The following is a 26,114-nucleotide window of genomic DNA, read 5'->3' on the forward strand; positions in this document are numbered from 1 at the left end:
TCGTGTTTACAGCAAATCCAGCACAAATTAGCCCAAAAAGATTCCTTTCTGCCTTGTGGTTTACAGCACTCAGCACTCCCCAGGCCACAGGATGCTGGCTTTTCCCCACAGATCTGGATATTTGCTTCTATTACAGCACTAAGTACATAAATCCAGGTCTAAATGATGTTTTCTCCATATTAGCAATTACTGCTGAACCCACAAACACGTTTTGTGAGCAGGACTGAGAAGCAACTCATACAATTAAGAAGAAGCAAATAGATACCCATAACCCACTTCTTACCAAAAGTTATCCACATTTTGGATAATTTGAGAGTCTCCAGTACTGAGCAAACAGAAGTTAAATCAACTTCAGCCCAGTGAATTACAGCTTTGTGGGAAAGAGCTACAGACAGCTACATTTCCAATCTTTAATAGACAACCTCATTCTGCACTTGTGGGACTATTAAAAAATTAAAATATTTACTCAGACCTGAATAACAGCTATATTGAAAAATGTATTTGCTCGTATTTTGAAAATGTTTTATTAAAAGTAAGTTTTTATGCTCCTGTGATGTATCTCCTTCTCCGAGATGTAATTTTCCAAGTAGAGCATTAACATTTTCTTAACTGCTCTAAAATGAAATCCACCTCTGAAAATGAAGTTATGAAACCTATTTCTGACAGAAAATGAGCATTTCAAATTCATCTGAGGAGATATCAAAGGAGAAAAGAACCTCACGATTCTCATACAGTTCCCAGCACCCCACCTTCATCCAAGATGTACACTGAGAAACTGCATCAGGTCAGATGTGTAAATATGTATCACACACATAGAGACTGCATATCCTGAGGAAGGAGAATCATTTTCATAATTATCTTCTCTCATTAACATTTTGTTCCACCAAAGCAGTAGGGCTTTTTTAAATTTTAAAAAGTTAAGAGGAAACTATTGCATAAAGCCATCTTGATTTCCAGCATATGTCAATTCAGTATAGTAAAGTTTGATACAATCTTGACTACCAAACATATAAAACCACTTAGAACAGCTCCCTCACCAAAAGAGAAAATTGAACTTCCATACCTTGTGGAAGTGAAACTGAGGAAAGTTTCCAGTATAACTGGAAATACTGGAAGTAGTGTATGTCATGCAGTATTTGCTCAGTGGTAGAACTATTTCCCTTATTTTGTTAGGATTACAGATTACAGTTGAGTATAAAAAAATATGGTATTTTAAGTAAAAACTTACACATCTTGAGTAAACCATACAAAACTATTCAAGCTGCCTTCATTTTCTTTTCCAGAGGAAGAGTTGAAAAGGAAAATGGAGAATAAACTCTGTGTTGCTGACTTCAGACATTACCCACAAAAACTACACAGAAATCTCTTGAACAATGTTTCAAGTGCAGAACAGGGCCTGCATCTGCCCTACCATTACTTACAGGGTAAAAGGGTACCTAGAAAATAAAACAAGAGCTTCTCAAAGAAGAAATAGAAAAAAACTGGTGAAGATAGATTCTTTCCTGTTATTGCAAGTAACATTTTTCTAGCAATAGCATCCACTTACAGTGGATGATGGACAGGCAGGAGACACTCATCTGGCATAAGAGAATTAAGACAAATTGAAAATAGTGCCTTTTAAAAAAATGGTGCTAATCATATTCTTATCAACCCACCTTAATGCACAGAATTGATATCACAGCAAACTGGATTTGTACATGACCTCTTTCAAAATGCTTACTATTAGCTACAAGGCTCAGTGCAGTGTAGCTAAACATCAGAATACTTTTAAATTGGGGCATTAGGAGTCACAAGAGTTTAAATCTCTAGCTATTCTGGACTCTGATAAAATCTCCTCACATTGCTACCTCTGAAAGACTCAGATATACCAACAAATACTACAGGTATTTAGTACAGTTCTGGAGCAGTGATACATAGGGTAGGCACTACCCAAGAAATAGATTCTTCACCCTCCCCAAAAGTAGATCTGAGCAATTCTCTAGTTTTATTTTCAATCTCTGAACACAAAATCAAAATAGAAGCACTTTAAGCACCAATCTGTACTATTGCATAATCCAAAAATACTTTAGGAGACTTAAACAGTAGTGAGTAGTTTCCATTGTTTGTAACTAACTCCCAACACCATGTTAAAATTTAAGACAAGCAAGTACAATAAATTCTGCCTACAGAAGAGAAAACATTGTTCATTTCAGTTTTTCTTGTCAGTAAATATTTTGTGGCTCTTGCTTAATTCAGAAAAAACTTTCAGTATGCTTTACAATGGAAACATTAATTTCTGTTCTCCAAACAGAGAATGGTTAGAATCTCTACACAATTTTCAGTAACAACTGAAAAGACACAGTTTGAACTCTTCCCACATCTCCTAGTGAAGTTACATGAGCTACACAGAGAAAAAGCTGCTCCAGGCAGTTCAGAGTTCAGTCTGGAGCTCAGAGGAACACAGTATTACCTTTAAGATCTCGGCATGAGAGAGTCAAAGGAGCAAGGTTTGGGTTTGACCCATTTACTGCTGACCTCTGTTCCCTTTTCCAATCACCACCTACCTACGGGAAAGTGAAGCTGCACAAATGATTATTGACAGGCTTGGCTACTTAGTAGCAATACCTCATTATAGCTAAGGATTATCATCTCAAGTCTCAAAAGTCTTTTACCATTTTTTTCAAAAACACTCAACAGAAAGAGTCAATATCATACTTTCAGCGAGGTGTCAAGAGGGCCAGTTACAGGCTCCTAACAGCAATTTGACACATTTCTGAGGCAACCAGAGACTGAATTTATACCCAGAACTTTTCCTCCTGCCCCCTACAGCAAAGAGACTCAAGAGTCTTCCTGTAATTTTGGAAAGATGCATTACGCATGCAGGTTAATTAAGCTGCTTCCATGATCAGACAGGGACGAGCCTCTTAGGATTCCTCCTCGATATGAGTAATTCTTGTGGAAACTCCCAGCTTCTGTGCTTACTCATAAACCAAGGAGCAAGAGTGCTGAGTAAGGACACAGCTCAGAACTGCACAGACAGGTAACCTGCCATTACAAACACTCATTAAAGCACCACACTTACTAAAGCTCCCTTTCAACTTCCTTTTTCCATCTGAAACAAATCTACCAAAATTAATATCCAAAGGGCATCTCAAGAAGTTTGTAGACTACCTACCCACCTTTGAGATATATCTTTATAAAATTATAAGACTTTTTTTCCTAAACTTTTCCTTTTTAAGGGCCTTTGAACAAGCGGGATGTTTGAATCAACCTCAAGGACAATCTGTTGAAGAGATGAAGGGCAGGTGAATGTAACTGCATTTTAGTTTGGGATAAGAAGATCACAGGCCAGGCTTGATGTAGGTGTCAGTAGCACCTTAAATGACAAGTTCTCAGCTGATATCTTACAAAGTGTTATGTGAAACCTATTTTCCTACAAAACTGTTAACCTGAAAACCCTTATAATAAATAACAATAAGTAAACCAAGTTGAATACAAGGAATGATGGAGAATGGAAATACCCAGGGAAGTGAAAAATGAGAAGGACTTAAAACAGAAAGACTAAATTTATTCTATTTGATTCTCTTCCTGTTTTTTACCATTAGCAAGAGTTTCATGTTATTGACTCACCTACCTGTCTAAAGACAGACCAATGACAAGACCAGCCTTACAACATGTTCATTCTTTTATTCATTCCCTTACACACGAGTGAGGAATCATTTTGACAAAAGTTTCACAACACCTCAAAACCAAGAAATCCTTTACCTCGAGGAACACTACAGCCCAGGTTCTTTGTTTTTCCTCCTGGTGCCAAGGCTCAGCTTGCCTCAGTTTCAGGAGGCACCTCTCAAGTTAACAGCAGCATTCTTTGAGGTTTCAACATTCATTGGACTCGCTACAAACGATGACTGAAACCTCATTTTCACGTCCAAACATAAACAATGGGGAGAGACTGGATTGCAGAGAAGCAATTGGTGACTTCTGCTACTACAGGGAGGGGTGTTAGGAACCATGAAAGTAGACGAGGTCCCAGGCTGAACTGTGCTGTTTTCCTTTGAATCTGATCTTGAATGCACTATGACCCTGAGAAACCTTTAAACTTCTCTGTTCCTTAGTTTGCTCTAATAAAACAATATATATACACTTGACAAAGTACTTTAATTGTGAAGACTCACAACAGAAACTTTAATATTAAAACCAGGATTTGTTCACACCAACTCTCAACTTAGTTTCAAACAAATGGCTCGTATTTACAGAGAAAACCAAAACTACTGGTGTGAACAAATCCTACAAATAACAGATACATGGAAGAGCCCACATTTTGAAACCAAGATTGCCAATCACAGCTGTGTCTGCAGAACAGCTATCACAAGTCACCTAAATGGTGGAAGAATGGCAGATAGGGAGCAGCAGCCTCTGGAGGCTTTGTGGCATTAACCAGCTGTCAAAATACAGTTCAGCACCATGGGAACACACCAAACATTCCCAGACACTCTGCCTGTAAGTTTACAAACACTCCATAAATAACGCTTAAGCATCTAACAGGAGAGAGACTCACACATGACATTGAGAGCAAACAGTACAAGCAATGCAAACGACAACTTAAGATGAACAAATAGAGATAACCAGAGCTCCTGAAGAGCTTGTTTCCCCTTAGGTATTTAGCAGGTGAAATAAATGTTCTGGACCACACAGCATGCAGAGAGAAGTCAGTAAGAGCCAACACACAGAGCAGAAAGGAGAGATCTAGATGTGGAACAAGCAACTCAAACATGTTTGAAAGCCAAATTGTTAGGAGAGTTTAGATCACTGCCTGTCAACTGTATCTAGCATGGGATTAAAAACAGGCAACAGGTAGGAAGGAAAGATGGAGAGGAACCTGAAAATTTTTACTTTTGTTGCTACTTTTCACCTGTGTCTCAATCATCCAGGAGACAGACCTTGATAGGCTGGATTTTGGGATATACACAACATAAACAATTTTTCCTTCTCAAGCAAACCAACAGATTGTAGATACAGAGCTTGGGCTTATCAGATATTTTAGTCTGTCTACGATTTTTTTCAAGTGACAAACCCTAGTTAAGTATTATTTAGAAGAATTCTTTTCCTCTCATCATTCCTCAGTTAGCTCCTATGACTTCTGGAGTATTTTAACTTTTTGGCATAGTTTACAGACAAACATTCCTGCTCAAACCAGCTATGGGAGAGTACATGGGAACACAGAGTTTGCTAAAATCACAGTAAAGAACAAGAAGCATCAAGACTGTAAGCACACTGATATGATACTGGAAATTCCTAGGTCTTGAAAACAGGAATCAAGTACTTGGTGGAAAAAACAGTTGTGCTGCAACTTGGGGGTGAAGCTCTCTACAATTTAAGGGAATAAATAGCTCATGTGTCAGTGTTTGGACCACTCTCCTCTGAGCAGCGGTGTCCTTGCTGGGATGCATTCCAGGGACCACAGCTCCAGCTGAGCTCCCAGATCAGTATGTGTCTTCTTAGGAGGAGGCATCTGCCAGGAAGAGAGATGATGGATCAGCCAGCCCTGACTGGGACCCATCTCCTCAGCTAAACTGAACTGTGTCACCTCTAAGCTTGGGGACTGGAGAGAAGGGCCATCCCTTCTGCATGGGGGAAGATCAAGGAGAGGGCTGGTCCTGGGCTGCAGAGGCAGGGAGAGGCCCCAAACCATTTTAACACTTTGGTCAAGGCCTTTTTTTTGGTTTTGTTTTTCTCTTCATCTTATTGCGAGGGCAGCTGGGCACTTACTGATTTCAGAAGGAACAAAGCACCAAAAGCAGAAAACCAGCTATTTCCACTTGGTTCTAATCTTCCACCAGGTGCTGAGCCACAGAAAATCATTAGATGGATCACTGGATTATTTCCAAACAATAGTTCCTCTTTTTCCAGGAAGCTGAAGGATGGTGCCTTCTGAGAAAACACTGAGCAACTTCTCTGGAAGTTGCAGTTAATTGTTTCTATTCCACATGCATTATTTGAGGATAATATAAATATTTCAGTGTGGCATCAGAAAGATAAAGCTCTCTCTGAATACATGCAGTTTAACCTACATAAGTACATGCCTCTTTCAGATTGCTCCTCTCCCTTTGGAAATACATTTTTAAATGACAGACAGTAAAAATACATTATAATGCAGAAGTAGTTAACAGGTGGTGCTCTGTGTACTTATGTACACAACTACAAATTAAATTATGACCTCTGTTACCCAAATGACTCACTCAAAACAGCAATAACAGCCTCTGACATGCACTACAGTCATGACTGCCAGCAAACTCCACTGAAGCTTCATAACCTCTCTGATTAGTAGATGTGGTTTTGGTTACTTACAAGTATGTCTAATTTTAATCATGACACTGAAGTTCCACAGACATTGCAGGTTTTCTGCCTCAGAGGTACAGAGGAGTTTTTAAGTTTCATTCCCCCAAAAATTCAGCTCTTTATTAGGATATGGCTATAAATCACCTGGAATGTACTCTGAAGATACAGGTATAGCTATGTCTATCCCTAAAATATGAAGACTGATATCTAAAATAGATGAGAAACTTTAACTTTTCCTATAACAATTCCCCTCTTTTAAAATGCAAATAATTCCACCTCAATGACACTGTGAAATTACCCTGAAAAAAATTTGACTTACTCTAATCACAAACACAGTGAACAAGAAAACTGACACTTTCTTCAGAGCAGTTTAAGCAAATAAACAGAAAAAATCCCCATAAAATAAGACACCATTCCTACTTAATTAAAGAGAGAACAAAAACTTCCACCTTCCTCCTCTCTTTACACATTTAAGGAAGGTACTACATTACTACAGACTGCCTCAGTTCTAATTGCATATTAATCTTCATTTGGGCACTTTCCAACATTTCATAAACTCATTTTTCTGGCTGGCCATGGGAAACATGGTACACGTTCAATGTCTGGAACTGGCATGATTTAGGCCCCATGGCAGCAAGCAATGAAATAAAATGACATGTTCTACCAAGGAACAGGACAAAATTTGTATCCCACAGTATTCCTTGTTCCCAGTGACCTTGTTAGGCAATTATCTTCCCTTTAACACGGAAAGCTGGAAGCCTGCCCCTTCAAAGAGCTGCATAATAAACAAAATTGCCTGCCAAGAATACTCGCCTGTCATACCTGTCTTTCATACTTGGCAAAGATTTCACTATGCCTTCTAAACCTCTTGGATAGGGGCTGTAGCCACGCTTAGGCAAGACAGAAACAGTCACATCATCAGGGCAGTACCTGGGATTTTTCCTTGAATAAACAAGTCAGTTGATGGGTAATGCACTAACTCAAAAAGTCACCGAGTTTGTCTTATTTAGGGAGCCCAGCACAACAGTCTGTGCCTCCTATCTGTTTCTAGTACCACAAAAATTTCACTCTGAGTTAAACTCCATTAACACAAACAATAAAGAACAAAAGGAATATTTTGCAGACACACTGTTAACCCCTTTTCCTGAATTTTCTTTGGTAGTATCTTCCTAGACAGATGAGTTTTCCTCTAGGTAACCTATTACTTTTAAGACCCAGGCTGTGGTAAATGTAAGCCACAGTGACCAAGTCCTTCAGGACCAAGTGTTTGCACCTGGCAGGAAATTACAGCTGACCACTGAAACTAAAAATCCACCTAAATGAGTATTGTAGCCTGAAAACTTTTCCCACTTTTCCAGATAAACTGGGCAGAGCCACAAGAGAGACGCTTTCCACATTCTAAATGGAGCAGCAGCCAAATGGAACTGCTTCATCCTCACTCTCTTGAGCACTAACACTGAATCAAGAACAATTATTTGAAATACTATGTGTGGCTCTCTATAAGGAGACAGAGCTTCTTGCAACTGCTATAGTTTATCAAAACTAAGTATCTTAAATTCAGACAATAACTCAAATATAAACAACAGAAATCAAGTCAAGGAACAACCAACAGAGGAACCCTTATTTTTCAGGTGAAGTATCACCAGGAATCTTTTCCTTGTTCACAAAGAGCGAGCTTGGAGGCAGAAAGAAAGTAAAATTATTAAAGCCATGTCCTGATAGAGAAGAGTAAGGATTTGGCAAAAAACACAACTCTGCAAATGAAGTAGAGCACATGAATGCTTCACTAATCTAACAAAGCCCTGTTTCAATATAATTCCATAAAAAGTTAAATTAGTCCCTGAAAATAATCAGGACTTTGAATGTTTCCACAGGCACCAGGGGGAAAAAAACCCAAACCAAACAAAAACACAAATCAGAAAACCCGGATCAAAGCACACAGTAAAGCGTCAGGCATCAAACTCTGGAGCCATAACAAAGGCTTTACAATCTAAAAAAGATTACATGGTTGCCATTTTAGAGTGTTTCTGTGAGTGAGAGATAAATGAGAACATGGTAAAGGTCCAAAATATACCAGCTGAATAAAACCCAATCTGTTATATTTTCCAAGGCAACACTTGCTCTGTGAGCTTTACTAGAAGCAGCACGGTGAGTGCAGCCAAATTCTCCCTGAACAGGAAAACCTCAGACCTGTGTATCAATGGCAAGACAAGCCACAGAGTGTAACAAAGACCCTTTCAAACATGGGAAAATCTAACTAGGAGGGACAAACCAGCTACTGTAAAAGAACCAAAACTTCTATGCCCTAATACATTTCCAGAGCTGGGGTTTTATAGCAATAAATGACTTATAATAATAAATTTATAGTTTATTTTATAATTTATAAAATAAATTTGTATAACTTTAAATTTCACACTAATATCCTATCAGCTCTTTCAAAGTATTTCACCAAATAAAACAAGCATGGCCCATGAGAGACTCAGAGTACACACTTGCAGAATTGCTTGATCACAGTACAGTTGCTCTGAATTTTACAGAGTTTTCACCCCTTTGCTGACTTTACAAAGTATTTTGAAAGAGGAAATGCATCCAGCTATGAGCAACTTCTGAATGCAGCTCACAGTGCTACCCCCCTGCAATGCCTGCTACTGAACAAATCACTGGGAAGGTTAGTACCAAACTACAGCAATTAAAAGGATCTTTTAAGTTGCTCCTTTGAAGAGAGTCACACAAATTAATTACTGTGACAGATCCTGGGAACATCTGATTGCTGAGGGCTTGACAGCAGCACACTGGACTTTGTTCAGAAGAAAAAAAGTGGGGAAAAAACCCCAAATACTCCCATTCCTTTGTAAGATGACTGAGACACCTAATTTTGGGCAAATACATTTTACTACATCACATGTCTTTCTCTGGAGTTTTACCATCCATTTCTAAATAAATTTGATATTAACACTGTATATATTTTCAGAGACCATCAATTTGTTTTTATCCCCAAAACTGGGACACATCTAAAACCAGCAGTTTCCATTTAAGAAATTAAGGACCGAGAAAGATGACTTAAGGACTGATCTCAGAAATTCATTAAATTGCAGTACACTGCTTCCTGCTAGAATTACTGTTGGAATTGATTGTTTTAAAAATGGACTCGCTTCAGCATTTCCTAGGAGCACCAGGGGAACTGCTATTAGTCTCTGGAAGGATTAAACTAAGAGGGAGAATCAAAGTAACCCAGTGTGCTGATTTTGCAAGGAAATTATTTTTTTCAAGAAAATTATAGCAAACCAAATCAGTGACTAGGTTTGAATGTTGACAGCATGATTAAACAATTAAAAATAGGCATACGTGTTGGGGAAGATGAAACAGGAAAGTCTTACAAATATGATTGCTTGGCAAAAGAATCTGAGAATATGAAACCTGTAAGTGAAATAGAAATGAGAGCTAGTTTTGATGTATAAGATGCCAAGCCAGTCAGTTACAGAACAACTGGAAAGACAGTGGTTGAGTGAGCTGAAGGGAAGATCCCTGTGGATTGAACAATGTCCTGGGCAAACAGAAGGGATGCTGCTGCAAGCTAAAGAGTCCAAGGCTCAGGGAGACCCTGCCAGTTTGGCAGAGAAGAAAAAAAGGGGTCTAGAAAGTAGCTTTTAGGGTTTAAAATGCAGCACAGCATGGTAATGTAGGACTTTTACACACAGCCCACGTGTCTTAATGGGTGTAATGGCACTGGTTAAAACCATTGCAGCAGAAAGAAAAAAAATCAGCTTCATTAACATTTTAATTAAACATGTATTCTGGTTAAAATCAGGGAAATTTCATTCTTGAAGCACAATCTTGCAAGTGTGAAGTATGAATGTAAGAATTAATTTATTTCTCTGTCAATGACAGCGCTACCAAGTCAGGTAAATTATGGCCATACTGAAATCTTTGTAAACACAGCCACAGCCAAAGGAAAACTGGTTGTACGGCTTTCAATCTGGTTTTACTGAGACATTGTTCAAAGTCTGGTGAGCCCAAGGAACTCCAGTCACTATCTAATTCCTTCCCGATATGATGGGCTGTGCAGTATTTGAGGCAAAGCAAAGTCTAACAGCAACAGATAAACTTGGATGTCTTTGCAGCAGGCCAAGGCTCTGGGCAGGGTGAAGTACAGAGGTTTCTGGCTTTTAGTTGGGCTGTGAAGTAAATAAATCAGCATTTTGCTTTCCTTGCTGGGTTCCTCCAGCACTGGTAGCATCGGATGGAACTAACAGGATTAAATTCATCTGCAGTTCCCTCTCAGGCATCTCCCACCTCAAGTAGCCCATGGCCACCTCCCTGCTACCACTTCAGCTCTTTCTACTAACCTACAAAGCATGCAGTGTTTTGATTTGCGCTGTTAGAAAGCACAGCCAAACATCTAAAAACTGTTTCAAAGTAAAAACTCACATTTTTATTTCTTTCTTAGTATTTAGCAACACCTGAAAACAAAGAGCACTAACATTGTTCTCCAAAAGGGCAATTCAGGACTTGGACAACTTCAATATATAAATGATGTGGGAATGATCTTAGAAATGTGTTTATGACCTGTACAGTCAGAGACAATCAACCTCTGGATTCCAGGATCTACTTTAGAACAGAAGCAAGCAGCCTACTCCCTCTTAACAGGTTGCTTGCTAGGGATTACTTATTACTTGTTTGCATTATTACTTATTTGTAATGATTATTACTGCTCAGCTGAACATTTTTCATTATTGATAAACGCCATATGCACCTGATGTCATACAGCATGATGCATTTGAAAAGAGCAATTGTACTGTTTGAGTTTTGGGGAGATGCAACTAATGGAAAAATGGTGCCCAAGTCCTTCAGCCAACCCTCTCCACCTCCAGCTATCCAAGCCAAGCTGAACACAAACTACAAGAGTGCTAATTCTATTTGGCATGGGAATATTGAGAAAAGTTTAATAAAAATTGCTGCAACAGTTGAAGTCATTGCACTGCATAAAGCCCAAGAGTCTTAAAGGACATCTCCCATTCTTGATCTACAGCCTGGGATTCCAGCTTGTGGCTGCATCAAACACACCACAGGGGCTTCCCATGGCTTCTGTCTTCCATTTCACCACATTCTGCCTCCAACAGGAAAGGACTCTGCTCACTGATAACCAGAATATGCCCTTCCAGTAATTTATCAGATCAAGCATTCAGAAGATTCAAAATGAGAAATTCTGTACAGTTGAGTGAGAAGATTCGCAAGCTCAGCCAACAACAATCTCAGGTAAAATCTCAGTATCAGAACACGGATCCAAGAAATACTGAGCTAGTCCAGCTGGAATCTTTGGAAAGATGAAATGGACCAAAAAGTTTTTCCAGCTTCTTTTCCCAGAGGACAAATCCCTCTCTGTTACAACACTCATATTACCCTCAGCTTATTAACACACCTGCACAGGAATAAAATATGTGAATTACACATGCAAAACCTAACTTTGAGGAAAAGAAATCTCTCAGAAACTTTATAATCATAAAGTCACGAAGAATGTACAGGAAAATTCACAAGTCTCAAGAGTATTTGCCTTTCCCTAGGATGCTGGCAGAACATAAACCTCATTTTTGTTCCAGCTTTGATACAATATTGTACAGAGTCAGTTAAATGGAAATTTCTCCAGTTTGCACCAGGGAAGGGCTCGGGCTGTGCAAGGACAGCAGAGGGTGTTGTTTTCAGCACAAGCAGCTGAGCTCAGTGTGGTCAGTCCCACACTGCTGGGGCTGTGATGGGAGCTGGGGCTGTGTCCCAGCTGGACAGCTCAGGGCTCAGCCTGTGAGAGGTGGGGCAGGCAGCAAACCACAGGACATTGGTGGTTTGCTGCCTGCGAATGTACTTGGTGGGGTGTCCCAGCCAGGCACCCACTCTTAGGCTACTGCAATAGGAAAAACAGGCACAAAACAAAAACAAAAAAACCCTGGAAAAAACCAAACCACCACAACCACATACTCAAACCCCCAAAACCAAAACCCTGAACAAACACAAGTTTCACTACCCATGTTCTGAGCATGCAGCAAGCAAACAATTACCCAAACTACTCAACTTGTCAGGGGTCCAGCAGAAGCAGAACAATTCTGCTGCTCAGTACAACAGCACTGTCCCTGTCTTACCTCTCTGGAGTCCCACATCCAGCTCCAAACATTTTCCTCACGTGTCTCAGCTTGTCTCCTTGCCTCTTACCTTGAGCACAGAGCAGATACAGCTACACTGGGGTATTTATACACAGGCTTTAAAAGGCTTACACAGTACAGACGCTGATGGGCTGCAAAGTGGGGTTTTTTTTGTAACTTTTCTAACAAATTACTTCAGGAGATTGAATGGTTAAGGAATTAAGAAGTGCTATTGAGTGGACTTTGGAAAACAAGACCCTGATCAGAAGAGCATTATGCATGCTGCTCTCTATTTACTGCAACCTTCTCCACTAGAACTCCAAGTAAGACCACAGGAAAAAATCCAAAATCAGAGAGACATAAACAGGCAAAGTTTTAAGTTACCTTTAACTCTTATTAGGCAGCAGGGTGCCCCTACTAACCAAAGCAAAACTAAACACTGCAGAACGGGGATGGGTTCTTCCACCTTGGCCTGCCTGGGACACCTTGCCTACAGTGAATGTTTTCAATTACATGAGTCTGGCATCCTTTTTTGTTTGTACTTTTAAGGGGATAAAACACTAGATATGGCTGTCTTTCCTTTGAAGTATTTGAATGCTCAGTGTCTGAGAAGCATTAAGTGGTCAGCCCAGCTTGGAGAGCTGTTAATTCAAAACAGAGCCGTGTAACCTGCATGGTTTGTTTAAAGCAAACAAAGAAAATATCCCTCTTCAACTCACTCAAAACTTTTTTAGTATTAGGATCAGCTTTATTCATTGGAAAGCAGAATGAAATAGCAGCAAGAAAACCAGATTTATTTTAAAAAAGACAAATAAAAATACCCAAACCATAATACAAGTAGATGGTTTTTGCAATCTAGAGTAGGAATAGTGCTAAATCTCTTCCAGAGTCCTCCAGACAAGATTTATTTGCCTGTTGGATGAAGTCCTAAAGAAAGTACAAAACCCTCCAGAACTCAAGCATGCCATCACACATGATGTGTGTATCAAAGTGTTTTAAAATAATTTAGAGCCTTTTCCTCATCATCTATAGAAGCATTATTTTCCAGCAAATTATATTCCAGTAATCGACAGATAAAGGAACTGAAAATAAATGGGGAGGGGGGGTGGGGGGGTGTGTTTCTACTGACTTGCATTAAAGTCATCAAAGATGTTATTATAGAGTCTTGTAACAAAAAAACTCAAACAAACAAAAAAAGCCAAGACTCAAAGGAGTCATTTTCTGTTTGAGCGTGTCCCTTTGACAAAACTGAGATCATGCTATGTCATGACTTTCAGAATACTTTTTACTTTAAAAAAGTCACCATTTTAGGTTATTATAGCCATAGAGTGCTGCTGCTAAGTAAAAACAATTTTGTTATCAACTAGACAAAGCTCAAGTTGTTGCTGCTCTGGTAATTAATTCCTCGTCATTTCACTTGGCCAGAAAGGGAAGAAAGGTTTCCTCCTGGATATTTTTCCATTTAGAGTCCTCACTCAGTTTGCAAGTTTCATCCATCAACCACAGCAGCAGCAGAACTTGCATCCACACAAGTGGCAAATCAGTTTATAAACATTTAGAATTACTGTGTTTGCACAAGCTTTTGTGTTTAACTGCATCAATTTAAGAGCAGGCTCAAAGTGGACTGGCACATATGCTTAGACAAGGCTTAGCTATGATAAACTAACTCAGTCATTAAATACCTATATAAGAGCTCATTTTCTTCAGGGAAAAGATGTGGATTAATTGCTACTTTAGCTATAATCACACATTATAGATTAATGTCTAGTTCATCCCTAGGGGAAAAATTCACTAAAATAAAATCCTTCCCCTGCTTTTTATGCTACATTAAGTATTTATCCACAAAATAAAGCACTGGGAAATCCTGGAAGAGTCCTTTCACACTTTTAGTATTTTGGAAAAAAAAAAAAAATTGGTTCCTTAAGTACCTTAAATTTTGCTCCTTGATCCAACAATAATTACCAACCTCACATTTAGTTTCAGCGCTGATATAGATACTTCTTACAATTTTACAATAATAGATTTAACTTAATCGCTACTGTACTTAGAACTGCAGTATTTTATACATTAAAATATATTTATATTCCCATAAATGCATACTTATGTTTTACTCAGAACAGTTTATTAAATGCAGTAATGTGCACTTTAACTAGCACACTGGATTCCAAGTACTGCTTATTTTAATAACATGCTTGAACTCAGCTATGAATAAGATATGCACTAACTCCACATAAGAAATCTGCATGAAAATAATTTTCAGTTAAAATTTGGCCCAGCAAAGATGCAGACATGAGAGTTAAAATACTTATTAAATTTCAAATAATCAGTATTAAAGACTCCTTGTCAAGATTTGCTTTTTGAAAGGAGAAAGAAATGCCTCATGTCACATTCAAAATCAAAATACAGTTCTAGAAAGGTAAACACTGCTGCAAGAAGTCAGCAGTTCTGTGCTTCAAAGTTTTAAAGGAGGCTTATGCAATGCAGAGTTCTAGAGATGGAAAGATTGGGTTCACAGTTATTAACTGGTAAGAGAATAAGGAAATGAGTGCAGAACAACACACAAAAGTAGGAGATTGAAACTAAAAGCGGATTTTGCTCACAAGAGGTTTTTGTTCTTTTCTCCAACTGCAAGATGCAAGACAAAAAGAACAGAATTCAACATAAGGAGAGACAATGAACAACTGGGCTACTTTGGCCTCTTCTCCCTAAATCCATATCTATATAAACTTTCAAGCAAATAAACATTTCTCTTTGCTTCAACTGCCACCCACTGGAAAAGGAAAGCAACATTAATTCCAAATTGCAAGACTCAAAATAGGTCAGCAAATCAATCTGATGGACACTGGTACAGATTACAGTAAAACCCTGGGGTTGCCTTGAAAAACCTTAGTGGCACTGCAAGAAATCAGCAAGCTTGCGAATTAAACTGAAACAAAAACCAGGATACAGCAACAAACCAGAGCTCTACTTCCTCTCTCCACCCTGGCCCTGGTGAGAGCATTTGGGTTGTATTACAGAAGTTTTGGGGAGGAGTTCCTGGGGATGGAGTGGGAGCAGGGCTGGCAGCACAGGGTGTGAGATGGATGAGCAGCATTGCAGAGCCTGGCATTTCTCATCCCTCTGGGCTGCCCCTGCCACGCTCAGGTCCATGTCTACACTCACAGTACTTCTCTTTCCCACCTGCTCTTGCCTTACAGTAGAAACCAATCAACTTCCTTGCCCAAATGGCAGTTCCAGCATTCCTGCTTTCTCTTGTCAGCAACCCCCACGTTCCCTTCAATGGACATGTGGGGTGTCTGTGTGCAGATCCAACAACTTCATCTTTTGGGAAATAGAGCCATGTGGAAAGGCTTGCTGAGTAAAAACCCATATAGGCTGCAACAGAGCATTCTCACTTATTCTGGACAAAACTCGCTGTAATTTTAGATAAATGAACCACACGTACACCTACAGCGCTTCCCTAGGTCAGCCCTGCGAGGTGTTTGCATGCCAAGCCTGCAGTGCAGGCGCAGTGACAGCAGGTACAGCACGTGTGCCACCACCCCGCCCTTCCCTGGGACTGACTGCCCTGCAGAGGCAGCCCTGCCCAGGCTGCCATGGCTCAGCCAGGGAAGGCAAAAATCACAGCTGAGACTGCTGAGGGAATGAGACACACACGCCCTGACTTCCTGGAGAGAAACACCAACCTCTGGTGAAACGAGACCAAATAAATGGGGAGGATCGGGTTCCAGAGGACCTTCAATAGTTAAGATGTTCTAAGGTGTATGTGCAACAGAATAGATACTCTGCAGTTACAGATGAGCTGAGAGGTACAAATTGATTGCAGATTCCCTCACTGTAAGGGTCCAAGAAAAGCGGAGAAAGGAAAGAAATCCTAAGAACTTCATACAAGCGTGGTAGGGATTAACCGAGAGACCTATAGATTCTTGGTCCAAATAACATGTTTCTTCAAGTGCCCATTACTTAAAAAAAACCAAAATCCACCAGGAAAAAATACCTGGCAATATTCCCTCATGAAAATTCTCTTCTGTTACTGTAAAGGTGAGGAATCCCCAGTGGAATGACTTCACTGGACCTGCACAACAGAAGATGCTTCTTTCACTGGGCAGAGCTGGGGCCATGGCACCTGCCAAAGTTGTAATAGTGCTTCGAGCTGTCTCTCCTGTTCTCCAGTTCCCCAACATGACTTTTTCTAGGCAAATGCTGTCTGCTGACCCCTGGTTTAACCTGTCCTTCCCTAACTTATGCTAGGTTTGAAGGAATGAGGTAGCTGGGGATGTTGGCATCTCCTTTTCAGCCAAGAGAACAGGAGAAGATACATTCCAGTGCCAATGGCTCACTGCATTCAGTCTATAGCAAAACTGGTTGAATTTTAGCTCTTAAATTACCTGGCAAAGTGCAGGCCCATAGCAAAAAACTCTTGCCCCTGGGATGCTGCTTCTTAGGTAAACTTGTCAAACAGAAATAGCAACTTTCGGCTCCTTGTCAGCCACTGAGGAATGTAAGCAAATGTAACCTGAGAGGGCTCGCAATTCCCTGACACACTAATCTGCTCTGGAGATTTGGCAATCAGCACCCCCAAGTCATTAGCGGGACTATCTGAGTTCAGCAAAGGCCACAGTCATCAGACACTTAAGGAAACAGCTGAGCCCTTGTTGAGCAATTCACAGCTCAGCATGAGCACGGCATTACAGACCAGCACCCTGGATGGGAAGAAATGTCATCACCATTGATCAGCAAGTGCAGGAACCAGACTATTAAAAAAATTCTTTAGAAACCCTCAAATCCATCGATACTGAAAGCATCTATAGTCAAATCTACCCCTTCACCTGCAGAGATACTTGTTTGACTAAGGGTTTCAGATCTAGTTAAACAGAGTTCGTTATCAAAATTACAGAATCTGACTGTACCTGCTTGATGTTAGACAGCCATCTGTGCTCATTCTTACAGAAATATACATTAAATCCTTTTTTTTAATAGGCAAGAATAAACCTTACTTTCACAAGAGTTCTTCAGTAACACATTCAAACACACAACTGTGTTCCTTAGCAAGTGAAACAGTTGCTCAACAGGCCCTAATGAAATTAGTGAGGTACAAAATACCCATTTTGGTTACAAAGTCACACCAGCAAAATGCAGTCACCAAGAGGCATTCCAAAACATATCATAAACATCTTGAGATAAAACGCACAGGACACTCAGTTTCATATTTCAAACATGACAGTCTTTCAGTGTTATTGCACTATGTCTATTTATCTTTTCCATGAGAATACAAGTTGAAAGGATATGATAAACACTATTTGTTACTGGCTGGACCATATCTCCCAACCAAACTTTTGCACACAGGACTTTTTGAAAAGGAGGGGCTGTTTCTCTTAAGAAAGAAATACAAGATCCTTCTTTTGTTCAAGCAAGAATCAAATATAGTCTCCTAGAAAAGCAGAGTTTAGACATCAAACAGTGTGTTAGCAATTGCTTAGCTACCTTTGTACTCAGAATTTCCCACACAAAGACAGACTTCAGAAGCCAAGCTTAACCTTGAGTTTGGCTCTTAAGACAGTTTTGATCATATTTTCACACATCTATCCGCATGTTCAAGCACCTAAATCTTGAAAAAAATTTTTAAAAAATCTTTACTATCAGAAAGAAAAATCTGGTATCACAACCAAAAATCCTTCTTCCTTAAGCCATTCCTCATAGTGAATATTGTTACACTCAATGCACTGGAGTAGATTAAATATCCATGAAATGATGAGGAACAAAGTGTCCTGACAAACACTCAGATTTCAAGAGTTCCTTCAGCAGAAAAGCCGTGGCAAAGCTTAAGCTGCACTTTCTTAAGAAACCAGAGAATATGAGAGAGTCAAGTATACAAATAAGGATTTTATTAGATCTCTATTAAATAGGTGTTGATGGGGATAGGAGTAGATAAAATCAAACACTCAGAGACTAGCTTAACACTTGAGTGCTATATAGCCATGTAGTTTTCTCTTTGTCATCTCATCAGTACAAATTTATCACAAAATAAACAACAAGGCTAAACCAACACAGGTCTGGGCTTCCAGCTCTAGATCAGTGGCAAGAATTACTTCATAGCTCAGGGGTGGGGGAAGATAAGCTGAAGTTTAGATTTAATGCATATGTTTCAAGATGTGCTGTATCGACAGCAGGCGGCCAGGATTAAAACAAGCCCATAAATACCTAAATCATTTTTGAGACCGCAAAAGACTAAACAAAATCCAAATCAAAGCCACTCATGTGCAAATGTACATGACATTTTAGAGATTTTCAGCCATCCACAAGGTGAGAAACAAGATACTAATTCAGATAACTCCTCTGAGCCCTGTGGGGTGGAAAGTACCTCAGCCCATGTGCACCTCTTCAGAAAAGAGGGGCACCCTTAGTAAAGGCTCTGGGAAGAGCCTGTTTTAGGAGGGTCTCCTAGCCACAGACACAGTGTCCAGGACAATGATACCCTGCCCTATTATCCAGACTCCAAGGAGCTCTCCTGACTCTCCTAATGGGTAAAAGTGAAACCACTTGGTTACTTCTCAGCCAAGTCAGACCACAGCCTGCTCACAGCTCTAAGCAAAAGTCATGAAATAATGGGATATGTACATACATTACTCACTTGCTTTGTTCTCTTTGTTCTTCTGCATCTCAGAATTCAGAATAACCTTGTTCTGAGGCGTAGAGGCGTACTGCTGTTTTTTTTCTTTCTTTTTTTTTTTAATGTTTGATACTTGGCTGATTAAATGGGAGGAGATGGCAAGCACACATCCTCCTCCCTTAGCAGTCAGGCAAGTATCATTCAAGGTTAAAAGCTTAACATGGATCAGTGCCACGAAGTTATCTGTGATAGTCATTCCCAGAGTTTATGGATGGTGATTATTATCATATGAATACCAACTATGCTTAAGTATCCTTAAATAAACTTTTCCAGATAGAGAATTGCACTCAATGGCAAAGCAATTACCAGAAAACACATTAATTTCAGTAAGAGGACACCATAAAAAGTATTCTGTGGTTTTATGCACTTTCTTGGGTTGAGCAGTATTTGCAAAGAATTTATTTTATGGCCTGCCTCTTGGATTTGCAGCTATTGATATAAAGCTGTGCTGCACAACTTCCATCTTTTAGTCAAAAACTGTCAGCTCTATTGTCAATCAGAAAAAAGCAACAAGTTCAAAACGTAACTTCATGGATGTCAGGGCACCTTGCTGTCACCAAAAGGCAGACATGGTATTCCACTTGCATAAATTTTAATCAAAAGAAAAAAAAAAGCCAACACAAAATCATTTGAAGCACACAGATTTACACATCTGATTTCTATCCTCTGTAGCAATGTTACATGTAATAACAGAATCTAGTCTAGGGCAGACCAGAAATAAATCCTCTTGCCGAGGTCAGATTTGTGCAGCTCCCAGTACTCCTGTGTGCCAAATCCCTCATCTCTCTACCTTTCCTGGGGTCTCTGGTACAGGAGCAGCTCACTGGTGCAGCTTCAGGCATAAAGGCAGTATGGATAACCTAGGTGGTCCTGCAGAGTCCGAGGTGATACACTGCTTCCTATGGAGCACATTTCTGCTGAAGTACTCAAATACCATAAAAACCTGCCAGGGTAGCTCTGGCTTGAAGAGCCAGTGCCTCTTTAAGAAAGTGTAGAAACTCCTTCGGGTAGAAATAACTGCCTTTGAAATGAGAACACAACACAGGGCACTTCAGCATTATTTTACCAAGGCTGTAAAGAGCTCTCCCAGGCTCATTTCTGCTAATTGCATCTTTGCAAAGTGCAGCCAAGCGGATGCAGAATGATTACTTTTAATGTGCTACCCAAATGGCTCTGAACGGGTGCAGCTTTCCCCCTTTCCTTATTCCTGTCCCTTGTCCTTTGGCTCCACATGGAGCTCTACAGAAGCAAGTCCTGCACTTGGATTATGCAGATAAAGGCAGACTCGGAGAAAGATGACAAGTTCTGTCACAGAGCAGCACTTAAAAAACTACTGGAACACAAACTGGTTTGGTGCTTTTTAGGCAGCTTTTGGACAGAACGCAATAAGCAGAATGGAGAAGCTGCATTCAGTGCAAGGATAACTCCAGAGTAAAAAGTCACATAATCTTTCTCATCAGTGGATGATTAACAGAGGAATTTGGCTCCCAATGAAGTCAGCCAGCCCCCAGACTCCATTGGTAAATCCCTTCTTGTCATCTTTCACATTCAGCTCTGACTCATCTGCAACAAACAGTTCAATCCCCAGCCTATTCCTTTTTTCCTCCATTCTTTCTGCAGTAGTTAAAGTACACACTTTGCAAATGCAGCGCAGGGGACTGAGGACTCCAGGCACACAGTGCACTGGGACTGCATCAGGAAGAGACACGCCTGAGTTAGCTCTGGGGAACTCAAATACCTGTGTCAATGAACACGATCCGGGCACATACCTCAGTGCTGGCCAACACCTGTGGAGTGTTTACACTGCACAGGCCACGCTGGGGCTCCTGGAGCTCAGGGAGTTCACTCACTGCCCTGAGTGAACCTGGCACATCCACACCTGCCACGGTCCCACCTCCCCACAGCTGGGGAGTGAGAGGTGAGGAAGGGGCTCCTCTTTTTGGGAGCAGCAGCCAGAGCTGAGCTCTGGCTGTGGATGGGCAGGGTGCAGATTTGTGCCTCTGCACAGAGGCAGGGTGACAGTGAAGCCCTTCAGGTGGGATCACGGATGGGTGGTTAATTTAAACTACCAGGCCCTGAAGTACTCACCAGAAGCAGGGGTTGGTTAAGGTCGGTAGGGACCTTGAGGATCATCCATTTCCACCCCCCTGCCACACCTTCCACTAGAGCAGCTTGCTCGAAGTCCTGTTCAGCCTGGCCTTGAACACTTCCAGAGATGGGACTTAATCTGAATGGACTTTAATTGTAATGACTGTGGCTTTTAGACATCAAAATAAACTCAGAGGCCTGAAAGCTTCTCTGCTTTGCCCAGGAAATCAGTTACTTTAACAACAGATGGCATCTTTCCAACAGTTATTGTTATTTCTTACACCTATATAGCATCAATTAGCCAGGTTCTCTTTGAGAGATTCTTCTAAAGATTTCTTTTAAAGAAATGTACCTAGAAAATTCCATAAGTTTTTTATTTCAGAAATAGTTTCTAAATGATTCTTTCTCTACAGAGTATCTTTTCATCTATACCGTGTGATCAAAAAGTAAAAATTAGTATGCAATTTCACTGTTCCATTCAATAAAAAAATATTACTCTACTGTACGACTGTGTCAATGAAAAGGTGGGTTATAATTAATGAAGCACAAAATGGCAAAAAAATTAACAATGAGTTCTTTTTTGGTATGAACAATACGAGCATCTTCCTGATCAATTATATTGCCTGAGCAGAATCCCTTTATGACCTTCTCATTACCCACACAGACATCACATCTGTGTAACTGAATATATTTTTCTGTATGTTTGTATCAGCCACTGAGTGGCAGCAATTCCTTCATACCTAAATCTGAATTATAAGATGTAGGATGAAAATCTCAAAGGCTTCCCAAATCTTAATTCTTTTGTGCTGCCCCTGAGTTCTTTTGTGTTTAGCAGTACAGGCAAATAATAACTACTGAAATCTCTTATTGTACCTTTCATTTTTTTATCTGTCAAAGTTCCAAAAGTAATGCACTTCATTCTGCAAATCTTATGTCCTTAGAACTTGGATGTATTCAAGTTTATAAAACATAGTAAAACTATGTGGTCAAAGAAACGGAAAATGCCAGCATTTAATAATTTCTTAAATTAAAGCACACACCTGTATTTTATTATGAAGTCCAAGGTGAGGATAAGAAACACACACACAAAAAAATCTAAACCTATGTTTTGCAGCCTTATGTTTGCTTTTCTCTCCAGTATTTGCAGGTTCCTATAGCAGTGACTTGGGGTGACTGAAATCTATCAGTCCAAAGACAAACAGCTCATTTTTAATATAGCCATTTTCAGGAACTAGAATAAACAGGAAATCCTGCATATACACTTAAAAAATGCTTATGAATTATTGCTTAACCACTTAAGAAGCACTTCTTCATGGTGTTCTTGCTCAGAAACCAATGCTGGTTATAGCTTCCTATTTGATTAGCACCGTTCTGCACGGCATTTATTTGATAGATGGAAAGCTGAAGAGTTTATTTGCCATTACAGTGTTAATAGACTATTGACTATACAAGTCTGGACCAAAAAAAAATAAAAAAAATTAAAGGAACTAGACACACCACAAGTGTATCAAAGATTTTGACACTGGTTATTTGTAGAGATACTAAACATTGCAGTTCAGGCTTTAAATGAATGTCTAAACCTAGGTAAAGATCTAGCACTAGAACTGATTCTCCCACACCCATCTGCTCTGCAGAGTGAGTTCTCTCCTTGGACATGTCGAAGATGGGATACAGGGCAATGCCATCCTTGTACACAAACCTCCTGCAAGAGCTCCTAGGTCCAGATCTTTGCTCTGTTCTGTGCTACTTGGACAGTCTGGAAGTAAAGTGGTGTAACAGTCAGGGCCCACAAGTAAACAGATGTCAGATGTAACCACAGAACGCTGTAATCCAATTATTTTAATATTTCATGCCCTAATGCAGGCGGGGAATTCTCTAGCGATGAACTGAAAACTGTTTTTTAATAGATGCACGCCTGGCATGTACGTACACAAAAGCATCAGGCATTCCTGCTCCTTCACTCCTTACTGTCTGTCGCCATTCAGCTGGAAACCTGACCATTTAAAAGACTGTGCATTTCATCTGCTCAGATGTGGGCACGGAGACTGAAACAGAGTCGGGGCGGCTGGCTGGGAAAAAAGTTGCTGATATCGAAGTTGGCACTTCTGCCGGGAGGAAACTCCTTGTCTCTGTCAGGGACCGACCCCGGGGCTCTCGCCTGCTCCTCGCCCGGGGCACAGCGCTCTCCCCCTGCAGCCCCTGAGGCGTTCCCCGCTCCCGGGAGCAGCCGCTCCGGAGCGGCCGGTCCTGAGGGGCGCTGGGGCGGGCCGGGGCCGCAGCCCCCTCCCCGCAGCGCAACATGGAGGCCCCGCAGGAGGCAGCCCCGGGCCGGGGGCACAGCCCCGCCGTCTCCCGCCCCACCCCGGCGCCGAGGAGCCGCCCGGGGCACACGGGGGACGGCGGCCGAGCCCCGGGGACCCTCAGCCTCCCTCCCTCTCGCTCTGCCCGCCGGGCGCCCCACGGAAGCCGGGCGGGCCGGAGGGAGCCGGAGCCCGTCTCGCTTCCTCCTTCACCCCAGGCGGGGCAGGAACTGCCGGGCGGCAGCAGCGCCGCGCCGGGGGCAGGTACGGGCACTCACCGCGTCCGGGGAGCCGTCGGGAGCCGCGGCCGCCACCAAGTTTCGGGCGCTGTCCCAGGAAACAGAGAGCGAGAGCGAAGGAGTGCGGGCGGAGCGGCGGGAGGGAGCAGTGTGTGCCCGGCACGGCCCGGCGCTCCCCGCCCCGCGCTCCGCTCCGCCCCCGGGCGCAGCTGCGGCCACGCTCACCTGCTCCTGCCGCTCCTCCTGCCGCTCCTCCTGCCGCCGCCCCGCCCCGGAGGTGCCGCGCCGGGCGCCGCCTGCCCCTGCCCGGGCTCCCCGCGGCTCCGTTCCCTCCCTGCCGTTCCCCCGCTCCGGTCCCGCGGCGGTGGCCGCGTGTGGGAACGCCCGAGCCCTCAGCGGGAGCCCCGCGCTGGGCCCGGCCCGAGGCTCCGCTCCGCACCTGGGCTCGGCGCCGTGCCGAGGGAGGGCTGCGGCCGCGGCAGCGCTCCTGTGGCCTTTGGGGTTTGGGAGGTTTTGGTCCGCCGGACACGGGGAACCACCGGGGTTTGAGGTGCCGGGGATCGCAGTGAGCCCTTACCCGACGGGGAGCTGCGCTCAGGCGTCCTCAGCCTTTACTGCGCTTTTGGGTAAAATATTCTTTGGTGACTTCGGAGCCACAAATGTTGTTTTACAATAGGCCAAACCCCGTAGCTCTGTGGTCACTGTGGTCGCCTCAGCGAGCTCACCTCAGAGACCTCAGCTTTGGCTGGTGTGCCCGAAGCTGGAGGCCTTCACCAGATTATTTTGGGTCCCAGCCAGGGCTCCCCCAGTCCATGCTCTCCTCTGAGTGATGAGGCTCGGTTTTTCTTCAAGTGCTGTAAGCTTTGGTGTTAAAATAAAATATTTTAGGGATGGGCTGCAGCACAGGAACGTGTGAAGTGCAGGAACCAGAGAAAACACCTCCGTACTTCAAGGCAGACCTTTGTCATCACTTTTTAACTCGCACAGGTCTCATATAATTGCTCGCATGTTTTAATCTGAAATGACCTCATGCAGCACTAGCTGAGAACAGCGGTGACATCCCAGTGTTTTTGTGGTGCTGTGGTAACTGGGTGTTTCTCCGGGCAGGTCCAGACCCTGGGGGTGTCGGCATTGCAGGGGCTGTGACCCAGCTGTTGCTTTGCTGCAGAGTCCATCTGGAAACGCCAAATTCCACTCGTTTGATGTCCAGCTTCTTTCCAGAACGTTTCACATGATAGTTATAAGGTAATGTCAAAGTTCCTCCCTTGTTCTGTCTGACATCATCTTGGAAAGGCTGTAGTATGTATATAAATCAGTCAATAGTTAATTTATAGTTGGAGAGTCTAATTTGAAGAAACTTACTTCAAAACTGAGAGCTCTGGTAGATATATTACTAATCACAGTTTGGGTGAAAGCAAAGGAACAGAGTCATCTAAAGTAATTTCCTTTTTACTTCTGCTGCAAATGAAACTATGTAGTATTTTGTACAGATACGTGTCTTATGCATGATTAAGTGTAGGATTTCTTTTTGGTTGGAACATCTAAATAATATTTTCTTGGTTTGGGACAGAATGTCATCAGATTAGCTGTGATGATGTAGTAAATTGTATGAGGACCCCAATTTAAAATTGTGTAGATTGCTGTTATGCTGAAATCTGGAGGAGCTTTATATGCATGAGCAGTTCATGAATGTCATGTTGTAAAAGCAAAATTAAAACTAGTTTGAATGAGAGGAGAAAAAGCAATAGCTAATTGTGGCAAGGAGTTTTCCCCATTTCAGAATTTCCAGTGAAGTTTGGAAACAGTGCTTTAAAATATATTTTATTTAATTTCAGGCTCTTGGGGTATTTAATGGCATGTAAGTGGTCAGAGAGAGTCTGTTTTCATTTGTGACCTTACCATATAATGTTGTAGCAAACCATTAGTTAACTACACCTCATTTCAATTATTTAGAGCATCGCTTCTGTCCAAGTCTTTCTGAAACCAAGGGTCATTTCTCATTTGGAAAATTTTGCAAGACCTAAAGAGCTTTGTCTTTGTTCAATCAATGGATTCAAGCTGGATTAGGACTGAGTAAAAATTTGATCCACAGGAAATGAAATGGAGAGTCTTCTCAACTATTAATGTGGCTTTAGAAATTTGAGGTGTTTCCTGGTACTGAGACTTTCTTGCTGCCTATTTTCTGTAATTTTTCCTATACAACTCAGCCATGCTAAATGCATGGAAATGCTCCTACAGCTGGAGAGTCTTTCTTCAGAATAGATTCTAATGCTGCTCAGAAGGCTTTATTAAGCCATTTTATGTGCAGTGGATTTGAGAGAGGGTAAAAATCAGTTCTTAGTGAACATCCTTTAGCAGTACTCTCTGT

At 41.6% G+C, this 26,114-nt stretch overlaps 1 protein-coding gene across 2 annotated transcripts in view; it reads right to left on the minus strand.

Moving 5' to 3' along the window:
• The window catches only part of PRKCD (protein kinase C delta), a 60,126-nt gene extending 36,203 nt beyond the window's left edge, over positions 1-23,923 (minus strand). For both annotated transcript variants that reach the window (XM_063411914.1, XM_063411913.1), the window contains exon 1: positions 23,786-23,923. The gene's annotated coding sequence lies outside the window, so the exon portion shown is untranslated. The remainder of the gene's footprint in view (positions 1-23,785) is intronic.
• Positions 23,924-26,114: the final 2,191 nt, after the last annotated feature.

This window comes from Prinia subflava, chromosome 14 (genome assembly GCF_021018805.1).
Source record: "Prinia subflava isolate CZ2003 ecotype Zambia chromosome 14, Cam_Psub_1.2, whole genome shotgun sequence".
Taxonomy (NCBI): Eukaryota; Metazoa; Chordata; class Aves; order Passeriformes; family Cisticolidae; genus Prinia; species Prinia subflava.